The sequence below is a fragment of the Nothobranchius furzeri genome, chromosome 10 (genome assembly GCF_043380555.1).
Source record: "Nothobranchius furzeri strain GRZ-AD chromosome 10, NfurGRZ-RIMD1, whole genome shotgun sequence".
Classification (NCBI taxonomy): domain Eukaryota; kingdom Metazoa; phylum Chordata; class Actinopteri; order Cyprinodontiformes; family Nothobranchiidae; genus Nothobranchius; species Nothobranchius furzeri.
This window is the reverse complement of record NC_091750.1, coordinates 19,610,528-19,633,433: the sequence shown is the minus strand read 5'-3', so window position 1 is coordinate 19,633,433 and position 22,906 is coordinate 19,610,528.

Sequence of the window (22,906 nt, the reverse complement as noted above, 5' to 3'; positions counted from 1 at the left end):
CTGATTGGACCTTGTTTTCACACAAATGGACCCAGAATGATGTGAAATTTTGCTTTGTGCAACCTAATTCTTGGTGCCATTTACAAACCATAAGTGCTAATGACTCCATTCCTTTTTGTGGTTGTAAGGGCTGTTGATTGGAGTACACTAAAACAAACCTGATCTCTCTTGGACATTCAGAAGCCAAGTTATAAGCCCACAAATGTGTAACTGGACTACTACTTTAAATTGACACCAGATCCGGTGACCTTTGGGACATGGTTTGACCCCCTTAGGAAAGTGCTATCATCATGAAACGTTCAGATCACTTACAACTCAATAGATTCTACCTTCCTGTAACGTTTCAGCCTGATTGGACCTTGTTTTCACACAAATGAACCCAGAATGATGTGAAATTGTGCTTCGTGCAACATAATTCTGGGTGCCAATTAAAAACCATAAGTGCTAATGACTCCACTCCTTTTTGGGGTAATGGGGGCTGTTAATTGGAGTACTCTAAATTAAACCTGACCTCTCTAGGATATTGAGAAGCCAAGTTATAAGCCCACAAAGGTGTAACTGCACTACTTCTTTAAAGTGACACAAGGCCCAGTGACCTTTGGGACATGGTTTGACCCCCTATAGGAATGTGCGATCATCATGAAACGTTCAGATCACTTACAACTCAATAGATTCTACCTTCTTGTAACGTTTCAGCCTGATTGGACCTTGTTTTCACACAAATGGACCCAGAATGATGTGAAATTGTGCTTCGTGCAACATAATTCTGGCTGCCATTTACAAACCATAAGTGCTAATGACTCCATTCCTTTTTGTGGTTGTAAGGGCTGTTGATTGGAGTACACTAAAACAAACCTGATCTCTCTAGGACATTCAGAAGCCAAGTTATAAGCCCACAAATGTGTAACTGGACCACTTCTTTAAATTGACACCAGATCCGGTGACCTTTGGGACATGGTTTGACACCCTTAGGAAAGTGCTATCATCATGAAACGTTCAGATCACTTACAACTCAATAGATTCTACCTTCCTGTAACGTTTCAGCCTGATTGGACCTTGTTTTCACACAAATGAACCCAGAATGATGTGAAATTGTGCTTCGTGCAACATAATTCTGGGTGCCATTTAAAAACCATAAGTGCTAATGACTCCATTCCTTTTTGGGGTAATGGGGGCTCTTAATTGGAGTACCCTAAAACAAACCTGACCTCTCTAGGGTATTCAGAAGCCAAGTTATAATCCCACAAATGTGTAACTGGACTACTTCTTTAAAGTGACACCAGGGCCGGTGACCTTTGGGACATGGTTTGACCCCCTATAGGAATGTGCGATCATCATGAAACATTCAGATCACTTACAGCTCAATAGATTCTACCTTCTTGTAACGTTTCAGCCTGATTTGACCTTGTTTTCACACAAATGGACCCAGAATGATGTGAAATTGTGCTTCGTGCAACATAATTCTGGGTGCCATTTAAAAACCATAAGTGCTAATGACTCCATTCCTTTTTGAGGTAATAGGGGCTGTTAATTGGAGTACTCTAAAACAAACTTGACCTCTCTAGGATATTCAGAAGCCAAGTTATAAGCCCACAAATGTGTAACTGGACTACTTCTTTAAAGTGACACCAGGCCCTGTGACCTTTGGGACATGGTTTGACCCCCTATAGGAATATGCGATCATCATGAAACGTTCAGATCACTTACAACTCAATAGATTCTACCTTCTTGTAACGTTTCAGCCTGACTGGACCTTGTTTTCACAGAAATGGACCCAGAATGATGTGAAATTGTGCTTCGTGCAACATAATTCTGGGTGCCATTTAAAAACCATAAGTGCTAATGACTCCATTCCTTTTTGAGGTAATAGGGACTGTTAATTGGAGTACTCTAAAACAAACTTGACCTCTCTAGGATATTGAGAAGCCAAGTTATAAGCCCACAAATGTGTAACTGGACTACTTCTTTAAAGTGACACCAGGCTCGGTGACCTTTGGGACATGGTTTGACCCCCTATAGGAATATGCGATCATCATGAAACGTTCAGATCACTTACAACTGAATAGATTCTACCTTCTTGTAACGTTTCAGCCTGATTGGACCTTGTTTTCACACAAATGGACCCAGAATGATGTGAAATTGTGCTTTGTGAAACCTAATTCTTGGTGCCATTTACAAACCATAAGTGCTAATGACTCCATTCCTTTTTGTGGTTGTAAGGGCTGTTGATTGGAGTACACTAAAACAAACCTGATCTCTCTTGGACATTCAGAAGCCAAGTTATAAGCCCACAAATGTGTAACTGGACCACTTCTTTAAATTGACACCAGATCCGGTGACCTTTGGGACATGGTTTGACACCCTTAGGAAAGTGCTATCATCATGAAACGTTCAGATTACTTACAACTCAATAGATTCAACCTTCCTGTAACGTTTCAGCCTGATTGGACCTTGTTTTCACACAAATGAACCCAGAATGATGTGAAATTGTGCTTCGTGCAACATAATTCTGGGTGCCATTTAAAAACCTTAAGTGCTAATGACTCCATTCCTTTTTGGGGTAATGGGGGCTCTTAATTGGAGTACACTAAAACAAACCTGACCTCTCTAGGGTATTCAGAAGCCAGGTTATAATCCCACAAATGTGTAACTGGACTACTTCTTTAAAGTGACACCAGGGCCGGTGACCTTTGGGACATGGTTTGACCCCCTATAGGAATGTGCGATCATCATGAAACGTTCAGATCACTTACAGCTCAATAGATTCTATCTTCTTGTAACGTTTCAGCCTGATTTGACCTTGTTTTCACACAAATGGACCCAGAATGATGTGAAATTGTGCTTCGTGCAACATAATTCTGGGTGCCATTTAAAAACCATAAGTGCTAATGACTCCATTCCTTTTTGAGGTAATGGGGGCTGTTAATTTGGAGTACTCTAAAACAAACTTGACCTCTCTAGGATATTCAGAAGCCAAGTTATAAGCCCACAAATGTGTAACTGGACTACTTCTTTAAAGTGACACCAGGCCCTGTGACCTTTGGGACATGGTTTGACCCCCTATAGGAATATGCGATCATCATGAAACGTTCAGATCACTTACAACTCAATAGATTCTACCTTCTTGTAACGTTTCAGCCTGACTGGACCTTGTTTTCACAGAAATGGACCCAGAATGATGTGAAATTGTGCTTCGTGCAACATAATTCTGGGTGCCATTTAAAAACCATAAGTGCTAATGACTCCATTCCTTTTTGAGGTAATAGGGACTGTTAATTGGAGTATCTAAAACAAACTTGACCTCTCTAGGATTTTGAGAAGCCAAGTTATAAGCCCACAAATGTGTAACTGTACTACTTCTTTAAAGTGACACCAGGCCCGGTGACCTTTGGGACATGGTTTGACCCCCTATAGGAATGTGCGATCATCATGAAACGTTCAGATCACTTACAACTCAATAGATTCTACCTTCTTGTAACGTTTCAGCCTGATTGGACCTTGTTTTCACACAAATGGACCCAGAATGATGTGAAATTGTGCTTCGTGCAACATAATTCTGGGTGCCATTTACAAACCATAAGTGCTAATGACTCCATTCCTTTTTGTGGTTGTAGGGGCTGTTGATTGGAGTACACTAAAACAAACATGATCTCTCTAGGACATTCAGAAGCCAAGTTATAAGCCCACAAATGTGTAACTGGACCACTTCTTTAAATTGACACCAGATCCGGTGACCTTTGGGACATAGTTTGACCCCCTTAGGAAAGTGCTATCATCATGAAACGTTCAGACCACTTACAACTCAATAGATTCTACCTTTCTGTAACGTTTCAGCCCTATTGGACCTTGTTTTCACACAATTGAACCCAGAATGATGTGAAATTGTGCTTCGTGCAAGATAATTCTGGGTGCCATTTAAAAACCATAAGTGCTAAAGACTCCATTCCTTTTTGTGGATGTAGGAACTGTTGATTGGAGTACACTAAAACAAACCTGATCTCTCTTGGACATTCAGAAGCCAAGTTATAAGCCCACAAATGTGTAACTGGACTACTACTTTAAATTGACACCAGATCCGGTGACCTTTGGGACATGGTTTGACCCCCTTAGGAAAGTGCTATCATCATGAAACGTTCAGATCACTTACAACTCAATAGATTATACCTTCCTGTAACGTTTCAGCCTGATTGGACCTTGTTTTCACACAAATGAACCCAGAATGATGTGAAATTGTGCTTCGTGCAACATAATTCTGGGTGCCAATTAAAAACCATAAGTGCTAATGACTCCACTCCTTTTTGGGGTAATGGGGGCTGTTAATTGGAGTACTATAAATTAAACCTGACCTCTCTAGGATATTGAGAAGCCAAGTTATAAGCCCAAAAAGGTGTAACTGCACTACTTCTTTAAAGTGACACAAGGCCCGGTGACCTTTGGGACATGGTTTGACCCCCTATAGGAATGTGCGATCATCATGAAACGTTCAGATCACTTACAACTCAATAGATTCTACCTTCTTGTAACGTTTCAGCCTGATTGGACCTTGTTTTCACACAAATGGACCCAGAATGATGTGAAATTGTGCTTCGTGCAACATAATTCTGGGTGCCATTTAAAAACCATAAGTGCTAATGACTCCATTCCTTTTTGTGGTTGTAAGGGCTGTTGATTGGAGTACACTAAAACAAACCTGATCTCTCTAGGACATTCAGAAGCCAAGTTATAAGCCCAGAAATGTGTAACTGGACCACTTCTTTAAATTGACACCAGATCCGGTGACCTTTGGGACATGGTTTGACCCCCTTAGGAAAGTTCTATCATCATGAAACGTTCAGATCACTTACAACTCAATAGATTCTACCTTCCTGTAACGTTTCAGCCTGATTGGACCTTGTTTTCACACAAATGAACCCAGAATGATGTGAAATTGTGCTTCGTGCAACATAATTCTGGGTGCCATTTAAAAACCATAAGTGCTAATGACTCCATTCCTTTTTGGGGTAATGGGGGCTCTTAATTGGAGTACTCTAAAACAAACCTGACCTCTCTAGGGTATTCAGAAGCCAAGTTATAATCCCACAAATGTGTAACTGGACTACTTCTTTAAAGTGACACCAGGGCTGGTGACCTTTGGGACATGGTTTGACCCCCTATAGGAATGTGCGATCATCATGAAACGTTCAGATCACTTACAGCTCAATAGATTCTACCTTCTTGTAACGTTTCAGCCTGATTTGACCTTTTTTTCACACAAATGGACCCAGAATGATGTGAAATTGTGCTTCGTGCAACATAATTCTGGGTGCCATTTAAAAACCATAAGTGCTAATGACTCCATTCCTTTTTTAGGTAATAGGGGCTGTTAATTGGAGTACTCTAAAACAAACTTGACCTCTCTAGGATATTCAGAAGCCAAGTTATAAGCCCACAAATGTGTAACTGGACTACTTCTTTAAAGTGACACCAGGCCCTGTGACCTTTGGGACATGGTTTGACCCCCTATAGGAATATGCGATCATCATGAAACGTTCAGATCACTTACAACTCAATAGATTCTACCTTCTTGTAACGTTTCAGCCTGACTGGACCTTGTTTTCACAGAAATGGACCCAGAATGATGTGAAATTGTGCTTCGTGCAACATAATTCTGGGTGCCATTTAAAAACCATAAGTGCTAATGACTCCATTCCTTTTTGAGGTAATAGGGACTGTTAATTGGAGTACTCTAAAACAAACTTGACCTCTCTAGGATATTGAGAAGCCAAGTTATAAGCCCACAAATGTGTAACTGGACTACTTCTTTAAAGTGACACCAGGCTCGGTGACCTTTGGGACATGGTTTGACCCCCTATAGGAATATGCGATCATCATGAAACGTTCAGATCACTTACAACTGAATAGATTCTACCTTCTTGTAACGTTTCAGCCTGATTGGACCTTGTTTTCACACAAATGGACCCAGAATGATGTGAAATTGTGCTTTGTGAAACCTAATTCTTGGTGCCATTTACAAACCATAAGTGCTAATGACTCCATTCCTTTTTGTGGTTGTAAGGGCTGTTGATTGGAGTACACTAAAACAAACCTGATCTCTCTTGGACATTCAGAAGCCAAGTTATAAGCCCACAAATGTGTAACTGGACCACTTCTTTAAATTGACACCAGATCCGGTGACCTTTGGGACATGGTTTGACACCCTTAGGAAAGTGCTATCATCATGAAACGTTCAGATTACTTACAACTCAATAGATTCAACCTTCCTGTAACGTTTCAGCCTGATTGGACCTTGTTTTCACACAAATGAACCCAGAATGATGTGAAATTGTGCTTCGTGCAACATAATTCTGGGTGCCATTTAAAAACCTTAAGTGCTAATGACTCCATTCCTTTTTGGGGTAATGGGGGCTCTTAATTGGAGTACACTAAAACAAACCTGACCTCTCTAGGGTATTCAGAAGCCAGGTTATAATCCCACAAATGTGTAACTGGACTACTTCTTTAAAGTGACACCAGGGCCGGTGACCTTTGGGACATGGTTTGACCCCCTATAGGAATGTGCGATCATCATGAAACGTTCAGATCACTTACAGCTCAATAGATTCTATCTTCTTGTAACGTTTCAGCCTGATTTGACCTTGTTTTCACACAAATGGACCCAGAATGATGTGAAATTGTGCTTCGTGCAACATAATTCTGGGTGCCATTTAAAAACCATAAGTGCTAATGACTCCATTCCTTTTTGAGGTAATGGGGGCTGTTAATTGGAGTACTCTAAAACAAACTTGACCTCTCTAGGATATTCAGAAGCCAAGTTATAAGCCCACAAATGTGTAACTGGACTACTTCTTTAAAGTGACACCAGGCCCTGTGACCTTTGGGACATGGTTTGACCCCCTATAGGAATATGCGATCATCATGAAACGTTCAGATCACTTACAACTCAATAGATTCTACCTTCTTGTAACGTTTCAGCCTGACTGGACCTTGTTTTCACAGAAATGGACCCAGAATGATGTGAAATTGTGCTTCGTGCAACATAATTCTGGGTGCCATTTAAAAACCATAAGTGCTAATGACTCCATTCCTTTTTGAGGTAATAGGGACTGTTAATTGGAGTATCTAAAACAAACTTGACCTCTCTAGGATTTTGAGAAGCCAAGTTATAAGCCCACAAATGTGTAACTGTACTACTTCTTTAAAGTGACACCAGGCCCGGTGACCTTTGGGACATGGTTTGACCCCCTATAGGAATGTGCGATCATCATGAAACGTTCATATCACTTACAACTCAATAGATTCTACCTTCTTGTAACGTTTCAGCCTGATTGGACCTTGTTTTCACACAAATGGACCCAGAATGATGTGAAATTGTGCTTCGTGCAACATAATTCTGGGTGCCATTTACAAACCATAAGTGCTAATGACTCCATTCCTTTTTGTGGTTGTAGGGGCTGTTGATTGGAGTACACTAAAACAAACATGATCTCTCTAGGACATTCAGAAGCCAAGTTATAAGCCCACAAATGTGTAACTGGACCACTTCTTTAAATTGACACCAGATCCGGTGACCTTTGGGACATGGTTTGACCCCCTTAGGAAAGTGCTATCATCATGAAACGTTCAGACCACTTACAACTCAATAGATTCTACCTTTCTGTAACGTTTCAGCCCTATTGGACCTTGTTTTCACACAATTGAACCCAGAATGATGTGAAATTGTGCTTCGTGCAAGATAATTCTGGGTGCCATTTAAAAACCATAAGTGCTAAAGACTCCATTCCTTTTTGTGGATGTAGGAACTGTTGATTGGAGTACACTAAAACAAACCTGATCTCTCTTGGACATTCAGAAGCCAAGTTATAAGCCCACAAATGTGTAACTGGACTACTACTTTAAATTGACACCAGATCCGGTGACCTTTGGGACATGGTTTGACCCCCTTAGGAAAGTGCTATCATCATGAAACGTTCAGATCACTTACAACTCAATAGATTATACCTTCCTGTAACGTTTCAGCCTGATTGGACCTTGTTTTCACACAAATGAACCCAGAATGATGTGAAATTGTGCTTCGTGCAACATAATTCTGGGTGCCAATTAAAAACCATAAGTGCTAATGACTCCACTCCTTTTTGGGGTAATGGGGGCTGTTAATTGGAGTACTATAAATTAAACCTGACCTCTCTAGGATATTGAGAAGCCAAGTTATAAGCCCAAAAAGGTGTAACTGCACTACTTCTTTAAAGTGACACAAGGCCCGGTGACCTTTGGGACATGGTTTGACCCCCTATAGGAATGTGCGATCATCATGAAACGTTCAGATCACTTACAACTCAATAGATTCTACCTTCTTGTAACGTTTCAGCCTGATTGGACCTTGTTTTCACACAAATGGACCCAGAATGATGTGAAATTGTGCTTCGTGCAACATAATTCTGGGTGCCATTTAAAAACCATAAGTGCTAATGACTCCATTCCTTTTTGTGGTTGTAAGGGCTGTTGATTGGAGTACACTAAAACAAACCTGATCTCTCTAGGACATTCAGAAGCCAAGTTATAAGCCCAGAAATGTGTAACTGGACCACTTCTTTAAATTGACACCAGATCCGGTGACCTTTGGGACATGGTTTGACCCCCTTAGGAAAGTTCTATCATCATGAAACGTTCAGATCACTTACAACTCAATAGATTCTACCTTCCTGTAACGTTTCAGCCTGATTGGACCTTGTTTTCACACAAATGAACCCAGAATGATGTGAAATTGTGCTTCGTGCAACATAATTCTGGGTGCCATTTAAAAACCATAAGTGCTAATGACTCCATTCCTTTTTGGGGTAATGGGGGCTCTTAATTGGAGTACTCTAAAACAAACCTGACCTCTCTAGGGTATTCAGAAGCCAAGTTATAATCCCACAAATGTGTAACTGGACTACTTCTTTAAAGTGACACCAGGGCTGGTGACCTTTGGGACATGGTTTGACCCCCTATAGGAATGTGTGATCATCATGAAACGTTCAGATCACTTACAGCTCAATAGATTCTACCTTCTTGTAAAGTTTCAGCCTGATTTGACCTTTTTTTCACACAAATGGACCCAGAATGATGTGAAATTGTGCTTCGTGCAACATAATTCTGGGTGCCATTTAAAAACCATAAGTGCTAATGACTCCATTCCTTTTTTAGGTAATAGGGGCTGTTAATTGGAGTACTCTAAAACAAACTTGACCTCTCTAGGATATTCAGAAGCCAAGTTATAAGCCCACAAATGTGTAACTGGACTACTTCTTTAAATTGACACCAGGCCCTGTGACCTTTGGGACATGGTTTGACCCCCTATAGGAATATGCGATCATCATGAAACGTTCAGATCACTTACAACTCAATAGATTCTACCTTCTTGTAACGTTTCAGCCTGACTGGACCTTGTTTTCACAGAAATGGACCCAGAATGATGTGAAATTGTGCTTCGTGCAACATAATTCTGTGTGCCATTTAAAAACCATAAGTGCTAATGACTCCATTCCTTTTTGAGGTAATAGGGACTGTTAATTGGAGTACTCTAAAACAAACTTGACCTCTCTAGGATATTGAGAAGCCAAGTTATAAGCCCACAAATGTGTAACTGGACTACTTCTTTAAATTGACACCAGGCCCGGTGACCTTTGGGACATGGTTTGACCCCCTATAGGAATATGCGATCATCATGAAACGTTCAGATCACTTACAACTCAATAGATTCTACCTTCTTGTAACGTTTCAGCCTGATTGGACCTTGTTTTCACACAAATGGACCCAGAAAAATGTGAAATTGTGCTTTGTGCAACCTAATTCTTGGTGCCATTTACAAACCATAAGTGCTAATGACTCCATTCCTTTTTGTGGTTGTAAGGGCTGTTGATTGGAGTACACTAAAACAAACCTGATCTCTCTAGGACATTCAGAAGCCAAGTTATAAGCCCACAAATGTGTAACTGGACCACTTCTTTAAATTGACACCAGATCCGGTGACCTTTGGGACATGGTTTGACACCCTTAGGAAAGTGCTATCATCATGAAACGTTCAGATCACTTACAACTCAATAGATTCTACCTTCCTGTAACGTTTCAGCCTGATTGGACCTTGTTTTCACACAAATGAACCCAGAATGATGTGAAATTGTGCTTCGTGCAACATAATTCTGGGTGCCATTTAAAAACCATAAGTGCTAATGACTCCATTCCTTTTTGGGGTAATGGGGGCTCTTAATTGGAGTACTCTAAAACAAACCTGACCTCTCTAGGGTATTCAGAAGCCAAGTTATAATCCCACAAATGTGTAACTGGACTACTTCTTTAAAGTGACACCAGGGCTGGTGACCTTTGGGACATGGTTTGACCCCCTATAGGAATGTGCGATCATCATGAAACGTTCAGATCACTTACAGCTCAATAGATTCTACCTTCTTGTAACGTTTCAGCCTGATTTGACCTTTTTTTTCACACAAATGGACCCAGAATGATGTGAAATTGTGCTTCGTGCAACATAATTCTGGGTGCCATTTAAAAACCATAAGTGCTAATGACTCCATTCCTTTTTTAGGTAATAGGGGCTGTTAATTGGAGTACTCTAAAACAAACTTGACCTCTCTAGGATATTCAGAAGCCAAGTTATAAGCCCACAAATGTGTAACTGGACTACTTCTTTAAATTGACACCAGGCCCTGTGACCTTTGGGACATGGTTTGACCCCCTATAGGAATATGCGATCATCATGAAACGTTCAGATCACTTACAACTCAATAGATTCTACCTTCTTGTAACGTTTCAGCCTGACTGGACCTTGTTTTCACAGAAATGGACCCAGAATGATGTGAAATTGTGCTTCGTGCAACATAATTCTGTGTGCCATTTAAAAACCATAAGTGCTAATGACTCCATTCCTTTTTGAGGTAATAGGTACTGTTAATTGGAGTACTCTAAAACAAACTTGACCTCTCTAGGACATTGAGAAGCCAAGTTATAAGCCCACAAATGTGTAACTGGACTACTTCTTTAAATTGACACCAGGCCCGGTGACCTTTGGGACATGGTTTGACCCCCTATAGGAATATGCGATCATCATGAAACGTTCAGATCACTTACAACTCAATAGATTCTACCTTCTTGTAACGTTTCAGCCTGATTGGACCTTGTTTTCACACAAATGGACCCAGAATGATGTGAAATTGTGCTTTGTGCAACCTAATTCTTGGTGCCATTTACAAACCATAAGTGCTAATGACTCCATTCCTTTTTGTGGTTGTAAGGGCTCTTGATTGGAGTACACTAAAACAAACCTGATCTCTCTAGGACATTCAGAAGCCAAGTTATAAGCCCACAAATGTGTAACTGGACCACTTCTTTAAATTGACACCAGATCCGGTGACCTTTGGGACATGGTTTGACACCCTTAGGAAAGTGCTATCATCATGAAACGTTCAGATCACTTACAACTCAATAGATTCTACCTTCCTGTAACGTTTCAGCCTGATTGGACCTTGTTTTCACACAAATGAACCCAGAATGATGTGAAATTGTGCTTCGTGCAACATAATTCTGGGTGCCATTTAAAAACCATAAGTGCTAATGACTCCATTCCTTTTTGAGGTAATGGGGGCTGTTAATTGGAGTACTCTAAAACAAACTTGACCTCTCTAGGATATTCAGAAGCCAAGTTATAAGCCCACAAATGTGTAACTGGACTACTTCTTTAAAGTGACACCAGGCCCTGTGACCTTTGGGACATGGTTTGACCCCCTATAGGAATATGCGATCATCATGAAACGTTCAGATCACTTACAACTCAATAGATTCTACCTTCTTGTAACGTTTCAGCCTGACTGGACCTTGTTTTCACAGAAATGGACCCAGAATGATGTGAAATTGTGCTTCGTGCAACATAATTCTGGGTGCCATTTAAAAACCATAAGTGCTAATGACTCCATTCCTTTTTGAGGTAATAGGGACTGTTAATTGGAGTACTCTAAAACAAACTTGACCTCTCTAGGATATTGAGAAGCCAAGTTATAAGCCCACAAATGTGTAACTAGACTACTTCTTTAAAGTGACACCAGGCCCGGTGACCTTTGGGACATGGTTTGACCCCCTATAGGAATATGCAATCATCATGAAACGTTCAGATCACTTACAACTCAATAGATTCTACCTTCTTGTAACGTTTCAGCCTGATTGGACCTTGTTTTCACACAAATGGACCCAGAATGATGTGAAATTGTGCTTTGTGCAACTTAATTCTTGGTGCCATTTACAAACCATAAGTGCTAATGACTCCATTCCTTTTTGAGGTAATAGGGACTGTTAATTGGAGTACTCTAAAAAAAACTTGACCTCTCTAGGATATTGAGAAGCCAAGTTATAAGCCCACAAATGTGTAACTGGACTACTTCTTTAAAGTGACACCAGGCCCGGTGACCTTTGGGACATGGTTTGACCCCCTATAGGAATATGCGATCATCATGAAACGTTCAGATCACTTACAACTCAATAGATTCTACCTTCTTGTAACGTTTCAGCCTGATTGGACCTTGTTTTCACACAAATGGACCCAGAATGATGTGAAATTGTCTTTGTGCAACCTAATTCTTGGTGCCATTTACAAACCATAAGTGCTAATGACTCCATTCCTTTTTGTGGTTGTAGGGGCTGTTGATTTGAGTACACTAAAACAAACCTGACCTCTCTAGGACATTCAGAAGACAAGTTATAAGCCCACAAAGGTGTAACTGGACTACTTCTTTAAAGTGACACCTGGCCCAGTGACCTTTGGGACATGGTTTGACCCCCTATAGGAATGTGCGATCATCATGAAACGTTCAGATCACTTACAACTCAATAGATTCTACCTTCTTGTAACGTTTCAGCCTGATTGGACCTTGTTTTCACACAAATGGACCCAGAATGATGTGAAATTGTGCTTCGTGCAACATAATTCTGGGTGCCATTTACAAACCATAAGTGCTAATGACTCCATTCCTTTTTGGTGTAATGGGGGCTGTTAATTGGAGTACTCTAAATTAAACCTGACCTCTCTAGGATATTCAGAAGCCAAGTTATAAGCCCACAAAGGTGTAACTGCACTACTTCTTTAAAGTGACACCAGGCCCGGTGACCTTTGGGACATGGTTTGACCCCCTATGAGAATGTGCGATCATCATGAAACGTTCAGATCACTTAGAACTCAATAGATTCTACCTTCTTGTAACGTTTCAGCCTGATTGGACCTTTTTTTCACACAAATGGACCCAGAAAGATGTGAAATTGTGCTTCGTGCAACATAATTCTGGGTGCCATTTACAAACCATAAGTGCTAATGACTCCATTCCTTTTTGTGGTTGTAGGGGCTGTTGATTGGAGTACACTAAAACAAACCTGATCTCTCTAGGACATTCAGAAGCCAAGTTATAAGCCCACAAATGTGTAACTGGACTACTTCTTTAAAGTGACACCAGATCTGGTGACCTTTGGGACATGGTTTGACCCCCTTAGGAAAGGGCTATCATCATGAAACGTTCAGATCACTTACAACTCAATAGATTCTACCTTTCTGTAACGTTTCAGCCCTATTGGACCTTGTTTTCACACAAATGAACCCAGAATGATGTGAAATTGTGCTTCGTGCAACATAATTCTGGGTGCCATTTAAAAACCATAAGTGCTATTGTTTCCATTCCTTTTTGTGGATGTAGGGACTGTTGATTGGAGTACACTAAAACAAACCTGATCTCTCTAGGACATTCAGAAGCCAAGTTATAAAACCACAAAGGTGTAACTGGACTACTTCTTTAAAGTGACACCAGGCCCGGTGACCTTTGGGACATGGTTTGACCCCCTATAGGAATGTGCGATCATCATGAAACGTTCAGATCACTTACAACTCAATAGATTCTACCTTCTTGTAACGTTTCAGCCTGACTGGACCTTGTTTTCATACAAATGGACCAAGAATGATGTGAAATTGTGCTTCGTGCAACATAATTCTGGGTGCCATTTACAAACCATAAGTGCTAATGACTCCATTCTTTTTTGTGGTTGTAGGGGCTGTTGATTGGAGTACACTAAATCAAACCTGATCTCTCTAGGACATTCAGAAGCCAAGTTATAAGCCCACAAATGTGTAACTGGACCACTTCTTTAAATTGACACCAGATCCGGTGACCTTTGGGACATGGTTTGACCCCCTTAGGAAAGTGCTATCATCATGAAACGTTCAGATCACTTACAACTCAATAGATTCTACCTTCCTGTAACGTTTCAGCCTGATTGGACCTTGTTTTCACACAAATGAACCCAGAATGATGTGAAATTGTGCTTTGTGCAACATAATTCTGGGTGCCATTTAAAAACCATAGGAGTACACTAAAATAAACCTGATCTCTCTAGGACATTCAGAAGCCAAGTTATAAGCCCACAAATGTGTAACTGGACTACTTCTTTAAAATGACACCAGATCCGGTGACCTTTGGGACATGGTTTGACCCCCTTAGGAATGTGCGATCATCATGAAACGTTTAGATCACTTACAACTCAGTAGATTCTACCTTCTTGTAATGTTTCAGCCTGATTGGTGTTTCACACAAATGGACCAAGAATGATGTGAAATTGTGCTTCGTGCAACATAATTCTGGGTGCCATTTACAAACCATAAGTGCTAATGACTCCATTCTTTTTTGTGGTTGTAGGGGCTGTTGATTGGAGTACACTAAAACAAACCTGATCTCTCTAGGACATTCAGAAGCCAAGTTATAAGCCCACAAATGTGTAACTGGACCACTTCTTTAAATTGACACCAGATCCGGTGACATTTTGGACATGGTTTGACCCCCTTAGGAAAGTGCTATCATCATGAAACGTTCAGATCACTTACAACTCAATAGATTCTACCTTTCTGTAACGTTTCAGCCTGATTGGTCCTTGTTTTCACACAAATGAACCCAGAATGATGTGAAATTGTGCTTCGTGCAACATAATTCTAGGTGCCATTTAAAAACCATAAGTGCTAATGACTCCATTCCTTTTTGAGGTAATAGGGTCTGTCAATTGGATTACTCTAAAACAAACTTGACCTCTCTAGGATATTCAGAAGCCAAGTTATAAGCCCACAAATGTGTAACTGGACTACTTCTTTAAAGTGACACCAGGCCCAGTGAACTTTGGGACATCGTTTGACCCCCTATAGGAATATGTGATCATCATGAAACGTTCAGATCACTTACAACTCAATAGATTCTACCTTCTTGTAACGTTTCAGCCTGATTGTACCTTGTTTTCACACAAATGGACCCAGAATGATGTGAAATTGTGCTTCGTGCAACCTAATTCTTGGTGCCATTTACAAACCATAAGTGCTAATGACTCCATTCCTTTTTGTGGTTGTAGGGGCTGTTGATTGGAGTACACTAAAACAAACCTGACCTCTCTAGGACATTCAGAAGCCAAGTTATAAGCCCACAAAGGTGTAACTGGACTACTTCTTTAAAGTGACACCAGGCCCAGTGACCTTTGGGACATGGTTTGACCCCCTATAGGAATGTGTGATCATCATGAAACGTTCAGATCACTTACAACTCAATAGATTCTACCTTCTTGTAACGTTTCAGCCTGATTGGACCTTGTTTTCACACAAATGGACCCAGAATGATGTGAAATTGTGCTTCGTGCAACATAATTCTGGGCGCCATTTACAAACCATAAGTGCTAATAACTCCATTCCTTTTTGGGGTAATGGGGGCTGTTAATTGGAGTACTCTAAATTAAACCTGACCTCTCCAGGAAATTCAGAAGCCAAGTTATAAGCCCACAAAGGTGTAACTGAACTACTTCTTTAAAGTGACACCAGGCCCGGTGACCTTTGGGACATGGTTTGACCCCCTATGAGAATGTGCGATCATCATGAAACGTTCAGATCACTTAAAACTCAATAGATTCTACCTTCTTGTAACGTTTCAGCCCTATTGGACCTTGTTTTCACACAAATGGACCCAGAAAGATGTGAAATTGTGCTTCGTGCAACATAATTCTGGGTGCCATTTACAAACCATAAGTGCTAATGACTCCATTCCTTTTTGTGGTTGTAGGGGCTGTTGATTGGAGTACACTAAAACAAACCTGATCTCTCTAGGACATTCAGAAGCCAAGTTATAAGCCCACAAATGTGTAACTGGATTACTTCTTTAAAGTGACACCAGATCCCGGTGACCTTTGGGACATGGTTTGACCCCCTATAGGAATGTGCGATCATCATGAAACGTTCAGATCACTTACAACTCAATAGATTCTACCTTCTTGTAACGTTTCAGCCTGATTGGACCTTGTTTTCACACAAATGGACCCAGAATGATGTGAAATTGTGCTTCGTGCAACATAATTCTGGGTGCCATTTACAAACCATAAGTGCTAATGACTCCATTCCTTTTTGGTGTAATGGGGGCTGTTAATTGGAGTACTCTAAATTAAACCTGACCTCTCTAGGATATTCAGAAGCCAAGTTATAAGCCCACAAAGGTGTAACTGCACTACTTCTTTAAAGTGACACCAGGCCCGGTGACCTTTGGGACATGGTTTGACCCCCTATGAGAATGTGCGATCATCATGAAACGTTCAGATCACTTAGAACTCAATAGATTCTACCTTCTTGTAACGTTTCAGCCTGATTGGACCTTTTTTTCACACAAATGGACCCAGAAAGATGTGAAATTGTGCTTCGTGCAACATAATTCTGGGTGCCATTTACAAACCATAAGTGCTAATGACTCCATTCCTTTTTGTGGTTGTAGGGGCTGTTGATTGGAGTACACTAAAACAAACCTGATCTCTCTAGGACATTCAGAAGCCAAGTTATAAGCCCACAAATGTGTAACTGGACTACTTCTTTAAAGTGACACCAGATCTGGTGACCTTTGGGACATGGTTTGACCCCCTTAGGAAAGGGCTATCATCATGAAACGTTCAGATCACTTACAACTCAATAGATTCTACCTTTCTGTAACGTTTCAGCCCTATTGGACCTTGTTTTCACACAAATGAACCCAGAATGATGTGAAATTGTGCTTCGTGCAACATAATTCTGGGTGCCATTTAAAAACCATAAGTGCTATTGTTTCCATTCCTTTTTGTGGATGTAGGGACTGTTGATTGGAGTACACTAAAACAAACCTGATCTCTCTAGGACATTCAGAAGCCAAGTTATAAAACCACAAAGGTGTAACTGGACTACTTCTTTAAAGTGACACCAGGCCCGGTGACCTTTGGGACATGGTTTGACCCCCTATAGGAATGTGCGATCATCATGAAACGTTCAGATCACTTACAACTCAATAGATTCTACCTTCTTGTAACGTTTCAGCCTGACTGGACCTTGTTTTCATACAAATGGACCAAGAATGATGTGAAATTGTGCTTCGTGCAACATAATTCTGGGTGCCATTTACAAACCATAAGTGCTAATGACTCCATTCTTTTTTGTGGTTGTAGGGGCTGTTGATTGGAGTACACTAAATCAAACCTGATCTCTCTAGGACATTCAGAAGCCAAGTTATAAGCCCACAAATGTGTAACTGGACCACTTCTTTAAATTGACACCAGATCCGGTGACCTTTGGGACATGGTTTGACCCCCTTAGGAAAGTGCTATCATCATGAAACGTTCAGATCACTTACAACTCAATAGATTCTACCTTCCTGTAACGTTTCAGCCTGATTGGACCTTGTTTTCACACAAATGAACCCAGAATGATGTGAAATTGTGCTTTGTGCAACATAATTCTGGGTGCCATTTAAAAACCATAGGAGTACACTAAAATAAACCTGATCTCTCTAGGACATTCAGAAGCCAAGTTATAAGCCCACAAATGTGTAACTGGACTACTTCTTTAAAATGACACCAGATCCGGTGACCTTTGGGACATGGTTTGACCCCCTTAGGAATGTGCGATCATCATGAAACGTTTAGATCACTTACAACTCAGTAGATTCTACCTTCTTGTAATGTTTCAGCCTGATTGGTGTTTCACACAAATGGACCAAGAATGATGTTAAATTGTGCTTCGTGCAACATAATTCTGGGTGCCATTTACAAACCATAAGTGCTAATGACTCCATTCTTTTTTGTGGTTGTAGGGGCTGTTGATTGGAGTACACTAAAACAAACCTGATCTCTCTAGGACATTCAGAAGCCAAGTTATAAGCCCACAAATGTGTAACTGGACCACTTCTTTAAATTGACACCAGATCCGGTGACATTTGGGACATGGTTTGACCCCCTTAGGAAAGTGCTATCATCATGAAACGTTCAGATCACTTACAACTCAATAGATTCTACCTTTCTGTAACGTTTCAGCCTGATTGGTCCTTGTTTTCACACAAATGAACCCAGAATGATGTGAAATTGTGCTTTGTGCAACATAATTCTAGGTGCCATTTAAAAACCATAAGTGCTAATGACTCCATTCCTTTTTGTGGTTGTAGGGGCTGTTGATTGGAGTACACTAAAACAAACCTGACCTCTCTAGGACATTCAGAAGCCAAGTTATAAGCCCACAAAGGTGTAACTGGACTACTTCTTTAAAGTGACACCAGGCCCAGTGAACTTTGGGACATCGTTTGACCCCCTATAGGAATATGTGATCATCATGAAACGTTCAGATCACTTACAACTCAATAGATTCTACCTTCTTGTAACGTTTCAGCCTGATTGTACCTTGTTTTCACACAAATGGACCCAGAATGATGTGAAATTGTGCTTCGTGCAACCTAATTCTTGGTGCCATTTACAAACCATAAGTGCTAATGACTCCATTCCTTTTTGTGGTTGTAGGGGCTGTTGATTGGAGTACACTAAAACAAACCTGACCTCTCTAGGACAATCAGAAGCCAAGTTATAAGCCCACAAAGGTGTAACTGGACTACTTCTTTAAAGTGACACCAGGCCCAGTGACCTTTGGGACATGGTTTGACCCCCTATAGGAATGTGTGATCATCATGAAACGTTCAGATCACTTACAACTCAATAGATTCTACCTTCTTGTAACGTTTCAGCCTGATTGGACCTTGTTTTCACACAAATGGACCCAGAATGATGTGAAATTGTGCTTCGTGCAACATAATTCTGGGCGCCATTTACAAACCATAAGTGCTAATAACTCCATTCCTTTTTGGGGTAATGGGGGCTGTTAATTGGAGTACTCTAAATTAAACCTGACCTCTCCAGGAAATTCAGAAGCCAAGTTATAAGCCCACAAAGGTGTAACTGAACTACTTCTTTAAAGTGACACCAGGCCCGGTGACCTTTGGGACATGGTTTGACCCCCTATGAGAATGTGCGATCATCATGAAACGTTCAGATCACTTAAAACTCAATAGATTCTACCTTCTTGTAACGTTTCAGCCCTATTGGACCTTGTTTTCACACAAATGGACCCAGAAAGATGTGAAATTGTGCTTCGTGCAACATAATTCTGGGTGCCATTTACAAACCATAAGTGCTAATGACTCCATTCCTTTTTGTGGTTGTAGGGGCTGTTGATTGGAGTACACTAAAACAAACCTGATCTCTCTAGGACATTCAGAAGCCAAGTTATAAGCCCACAAATGTGTAACTGGATTACTTCTTTAAAGTGACACCAGATCCCGGTGACCTTTGGGACATGGTTTGACCCCCTATAGGAATGTGCGATCATCATGAAACGTTCAGATCACTTACAACTCAATAGATTCTACCTTCTTGTAACGTTTCAGCCTGATTGGACCTTGTTTTCATACAAATGGACCCAGAATGATGTGAAATTGTGCTTCGTGCAACATAATTCTGGGTGCCATTTACAAACCATAAGTGCTAATGACTCCATTCCTTTTTGGGGTAATGGGGGCTGTTAATTGGAGTACTCTAAATTAAACCTGACCTCTCCAGGAAAGTCAGAAGCCAAGTTATAAGCCCACAAAGGTGTAACTGCACTACTTCTTTAAAGTGACACCAGGCCCGGTGACCTTTGGGACATGGTTTGACCCCCTATGAGAATGTGCGATCATCATGAAACGTTCAGATCACTTACAACTCAATAGATTCTACCTTTCTGTAACGTTTCAGCCCTATTGGACCTTGTTTTCACACAAATGAACCCAGAATGATGTGAAATTGTGCTTCGTGCAACATAATTCTGGGTGCCATTTAAAAACCATAAGTGCTAATGTTTCCATTCCTTTTTGTGGATGTAGGGACTGTTGATTGGAGTACACTAAAACAAACCTGATCTCTCTAGGACATTCAGAAGCCAAGTTATAAAACCACAAAGGTGTAACTGGACTACTTATTTAAAGTGACACCAGGCCCAGTGACCTTTGGGACATGGTTTGACCCCCTATAGGAATATGTGATCATCATGAAACGTTCAGATCACTTACAACTCAATAGATTCTACCTTCTTGTAACGTTTCAGCCTGATTGGACCTTGTTTTCACACAAATGGACCCAGAATGATGTGAAATTGTGCTTTGTGCAACCTAATTCTTGGTGCCATTTACAAACCATAAGTGCTAATGACTCCATTCCTTTTTGTGGTTGTAGGGGCTGTTGATTGGAGTACACTAAAACAAACCTGATCTCTCTAGGACATTCAGAAGCCAAGTTATAAAACCACAAAGGTGTAACTGGACTACTTCTTTAAAGTGACACCAGGCCCGGTGACCTTTGGGACATGGTTTGACCCCCTATAGGAATGTGCGATCATCATGAAACGTTCAGATCACTTACAACTCAATAGATTCTACCTTCTTGTAACGTTTCAGCCTGATTGGACCTTGTTTTCATACAAATGGACCCAGAATGATGTGAAATTGTGCTTCGTGCAACATAATTCTGGGTGCCATTTACAAACCATAAGCGCTAATGACTCCATTCTTTTTTGTGGTTGTAGGGGCTGTTGATTGGAGTACACTAAAACAAACCTGATCTCTCTAGGATATTCAGAAGCCAAGTTATAAGCCCACAAATGTGTAACTGGACCACTTCTTTAAATTGACACCAGATCCGGTGACCTTTGGGACATGGTTTGACCCCCTTAGGAAAGTGCTATCATCATGAAACGTTCAGATAACTTACAACTCAATAGATTCTACCTTTCTGTAACGTTTCAGCCTGATTGGACCTTGTTTTCCCACAAACGAACCCAGAATGATGTGAAATTGTGCTTCGTGCAACACAATTCTGGGTGCCATTTAAAAACCATAAGTGCTAATGACTCCATTCCTTTTTGAGGTAATAGGGGCTGTTAATTGGAGTACTCTAAAACAAACTTGACCTCTCTAGGATATTCAGAAGCCAAGTTATTAGCCCACAAAGGTGTAACTGGACTACTTCTTTAAAGTGACACCAGGCCCAGTGACCTTTGGGACATGGTTTGACCCCCTATAGGAATGTGTGATCATCATGAAACGTTCAGATCACTTACAACTCAATAGATTCTACCTTCTTGTAACGTTTCAGCCTGATTGGACCTTGTTTTCACACAAATGGACCCAGAATGATGTGAAATTGTGCTTCGTGCAACATAATTCTGGGCGCCATTTACAAACCATAAGTGCTAATAACTCCATTCCTTTTTGGGGTAATGGGGGCTGTTAATTGGAGTACTCTAAATTAAACCTGACCTCTCCAGGAAATTCAGAAGCCAAGTTATAAGCCCACAAAGGTGTAACTGAACTACTTCTTTAAAGTGACACCAGGCCCGGTGACCTTTGGGACATGGTTTGACCCCCTATGAGAATGTGCGATCATCATGAAACGTTCAGATCACTTAAAACTCAATAGATTCTACCTTCTTGTAACGTTTCAGCCCTATTGGACCTTGTTTTCACACAAATGGACCCAGAAAGATGTGAAATTGTGCTTCGTGCAACATAATTCTGGGTGCCATTTACAAACCATAAGTGCTAATGACTCCATTCCTTTTTGTGGTTGTAGGGGCTGTTGATTGGAGTACACTAAAACAAACCTGATCTCTCTAGGACATTCAGAAGCCAAGTTATAAGCCCACAAATGTGTAACTGGATTACTTCTTTAAAGTGACACCAGATCCCGGTGACCTTTGGGACATGGTTTGACCCCCTATAGGAATGTGCGATCATCATGAAACGTTCAGATCACTTACAACTCAATAGATTCTACCTTCTTGTAACGTTTCAGCCTGATTGGACCTTGTTTTCACACAAATGGACCCAGAATGATGTGAAATTGTGCTTCGTGCAACATAATTCTGGGTGCCATTTACAAACCATAAGTGCTAATGACTCCATTCCTTTTTGGTGTAATGGGGGCTGTTAATTGGAGTACTCTAAATTAAACCTGACCTCTCTAGGATATTCAGAAGCCAAGTTATAAGCCCACAAAGGTGTAACTGCACTACTTCTTTAAAGTGACACCAGGCCCGGTGACCTTTGGGACATGGTTTGACCCCCTATGAGAATGTGCGATCATCATGAAACGTTCAGATCACTTAGAACTCAATAGATTCTACCTTCTTGTAACGTTTCAGCCTGATTGGACCTTTTTTTCACACAAATGGACCCAGAAAGATGTGAAATTGTGCTTCGTGCAACATAATTCTGGGTGCCATTTACAAACCATAAGTGCTAATGACTCCATTCCTTTTTGTGGTTGTAGGGGCTGTTGATTGGAGTACACTAAAACAAACCTGATCTCTCTAGGACATTCAGAAGCCAAGTTATAAGCCCACAAATGTGTAACTGGACTACTTCTTTAAAGTGACACCAGATCTGGTGACCTTTGGGACATGGTTTGACCCCCTTAGGAAAGGGCTATCATCATGAAACGTTCAGATCACTTACAACTCAATAGATTCTACCTTTCTGTAACGTTT